Here is a 3,631-nt window from a genome sequence, read left to right on the forward strand (position 1 = left end):
TGCAGAGTTTTTTTATTTTCTTCAAGGAGAAAAAAGAATTAGCAATAATCCATGTTCCACATCTAATACAGCTTTAAAGTTAGCAAACTGGGAGTTGCTCTATGGGTACCTTGCTCCATTCCAGAGCTAGCAATTTCTTATGTGAGGCCCTTATGTTCAGTACTGTAACTTACTGGTTACTTTTTCGTAACACCAAGACCTCTGTCTTGGTGCAAGGTTCCTAGAGATGGTGAGAATGATGCCTAGAGTTCAGGACTAGCACTTTCCTTGCAGGAGCTGAAAGCATATATAAGCTTTTCTTCAGACTGAGCCCTTTTTCAGCCAGAAAGTGCAGATAAAAGGGGAGCATTTAAGGTTATTAGCTACAGGAATTGTTATCATCAACACCCCTGTCCCCTTTCTGCATAACTAGTCAGAGGAAGCAGTGGGCCAGCATAGTCTAGTGACTTCCAAAACTTCTACTTATACTCATTTAGGGGGCTGGGGAAGAGTCCATGGAGGTGTTAGAGATCAGCAAGAAAATAGGTGACACTGATGATAGCCATAGTTTTCCTTAAATGCTTAGCTTCATAAAGGAATCCCACCGAGGTCAAGAAATCTTCAAAAGAGGAGCTCAAGAATGTTTCAGTGTTCTCTTGGATTAAATATGTGATGACAAGACAACATTAGAATACTTCTTTTTGGGTTTTTCTAGTCTGGCAAATATTCTCAGGCAAGTAAAACCTTGTGATCAGTCTCACAATAACTCACTGGTTGAATTGTTAGGTGCAGCCTTCAAAGCCTGGTCACCAGCCCTTGCTTCAAATACAACTCATGCATATGTTCTGGGTGAAAACTGGCTGAATCCTTGCTTAATTTGATTTTTTTTTTTTTTTAACTAGCTGATGTTCAGGCTGCAGAATGAATTAAGGTCAGCTTTGTTTCTCCTCCTTGCACTGAATCACCGAATTGTCAGGATTGGAAAGGACCTCAAGGATCATCTAGATCCAACCCCCCTGCCAAGGACAGGGATGCCTCACACTAGATCGGGCTGCCCACAGTCACATCCAGCCTGGCCTTAAAAACATCCAGGGATGAGGCTTCCACCATCTCTCTGGGCAATCTGTGCCAGTATTTCACCACCCTCATGCTGAAGAACTTCTTCCTAAGTTCTGCCCTGGCCTAGTTTGGTTCCTGTTGGAAAACGTTCGGTGGAGCGCTATAGGAAAATGACTCTTTGTTCACCAATATAGTTAGATGGTCAAATCCACTCTATTTCCGTAATACAATGACTTATATGCACTTCTAACAAGAAGCGTGCTCCACCAAGATTGGTTACAGTCAGAGGGTCCAGAGTTACATGTAAGGTGTGCATAGGTTAACTTATCACAACGTTCTAAGGGTCAGCCTCCATCACCACCCACTTCAGCCCCTTTGGTTATCTAGTCTCGGCCCACTGCAGCTGTGTGTGGGGTGCTCAGCTGTTTACAGCTCGATTTCCTGGGCTACCAGGGCTCCAAGGACGTTCCCAGCACAGGTTGCTCATGTTTATCAATTCTTGTGTGCTCTGCTAACAAGAATTTCTCCAACAGGTTCCATTCTGCCCAGTCCTATCACTACCTGAAACCCTAAAAAGTCCCTTCCCAGCTTTCTTATAGCCCCTTTCAGATACTGGAAAGCCACAAGAAGGTCTCCTTGGAACCTTCTCTTCTCCAAACTAAACAACCCTAACTCTCTCACCCTGTCCCCATAGCAGAGCAGCTCCAGCCCTCTGATCATCTTTGTGGCCCTTCACTGGACATCTTCCAACACCTCCAGATCTCTTCTGTCACAGGGGCTCCAGAACTGGACACAGTGCTCCAGGTAGGGGTTCAGCAGAGTGTTGCTGCCCTGCTGCCCACACTGCTGTACAGTTTCCCATTTCTTCACGTTTTCACAGCTTTGATCCTAGCCACACCAATGCCCCTGTTCTTTCTGTAGCTGCGTTTGAGAAGGCTGGAGGTTTTTGCATGCCTTCAGTTCGCTGCCCTGGTGTGATGGTTTGGGGGTTACCCCACCCCTCCCACACTTTTGAATTTGTCCCAGCTAACTCAGACGGACCCTGGGAATATAGGTGAAGCAATTTATTTACAGCTAGCAGAATTTACAAGCAGCTATTTACAATATATACAGTTATATACAATTATATACAGAAATATACAAAGGATAAACAATACAAAAGCACAACTCCCCTCCCAGAAACCTGAGGCCCCAGGAGGGGCTCTCAAACCACCCCAACACCTCCCCCCAGCCCTCTCAACCTTACCCCAGTTCTCAGGAAGAAAAGAGGTGCGGCTAAGAGGTTAGGGAGCAAGGTTAGTAGGAGCAGGGTTAATGAGATGTGACTAGGTCTAAGGCAAAAGCAAGAGAGAGACAAAATGGAGAAAAAGTCTTTCTTCTTCCCAGAGTTCTCAGCGTGACTGTGAGAGAAGTTGACATCAATTGTTTTCATTTCACTGCCCGTTATCTAGTTCTTGTACCAAAACATTCTAGCTTGCTTCAAACTAGCACACCTGGTTTGTGGCACTGTGTGGCGCTGTTGCTCCGAGAACTGCATTTTAACGTCTTCAACCTGTTACGGAGCGATCAGACGCATCAAGGACGTCAGAAACTGGAAGTGTTCCGAGATGGAGCAATCAAAAGATCTGCCAAGCTCTGTAAGCAATTCGATCTTTAATGTAAAGCAGATTTGTACAGATAGACTTTGTGAAATGCCTGTTTGCTGTGCTTATGCTAAAGCTTTTATTTGAAGAGCTACCTCCACCTGTTCTCTTGGCTGTGTTAAATTGTGCTGGTGTGAGGTGGCTTACCCAACAACTAGAGATGACAGGCATACAGGGAGAAGAGATGCAGTCTTCTGCACTTCAGCACCGTTTTAGAGCTTTAGTGGTGGTGAATGGTGCCACATCCAGCTGGCAGCTGTCACTGGTGGTATGCTACAGGGATCAGTGCTGGGTCCAGTCATGTTTAATATCTTCACTGATGATCTGGTTGAGGGGATTGAGTCCAGCATCAGTGAGTTTGCAGATGAAACCAAGTTGGGAGCAAGTGTGGATCTGTTAAAGGGCAGGAGGGACCTGGACAGGCTGGGCAGATGGGCACAGTCCAATACCAGGAGCTTCAACAAGTCCAAGTGTCAAGTTCTGCACTTTGCCCACAACAACCCCATGCAGTGCTACAGGTTGAGGACAGAGTGGCTGGAGAGCAGTCAGGCAGAGAGGGACCTGGGAGTACTGATTGGCAGCTGAACATGAGCCAGCAGTGTGCAAGAAGTGGGCAAGAAGGCCAATGACATCCTGGTCTGGATCAGGAATGGTGTGGCCAGCAGGACCAGGGAAGCCCTTCTGCCCCTGTACTGAGGGGAAGATCTGATCAGACCACACACTGAGTCCTGAGATGAGTTCTGTGAGGAGGGGCTGAGGGAACTGGGGGTGTTCAGCCTGCAGAGGGCAGACCTCATTGCTTACTACAGCTGCCTGAAGGGAGGCTGTAGCCAGGTGCGGGTTGGTCTCTTCTGCCAGGCAACTAATGACAGAACAATAGGACACAGCCTCAAGCTGTGCCAGGGCAGGTTCAGGCTGGATGTTAGGAGGAAGTTCTTCAGAGCGAGAGT

This window comes from Pogoniulus pusillus, chromosome 8, assembly GCF_015220805.1.
Source record: "Pogoniulus pusillus isolate bPogPus1 chromosome 8, bPogPus1.pri, whole genome shotgun sequence".
In the NCBI taxonomy this organism is placed as follows: Eukaryota; Metazoa; Chordata; class Aves; order Piciformes; family Lybiidae; genus Pogoniulus; species Pogoniulus pusillus.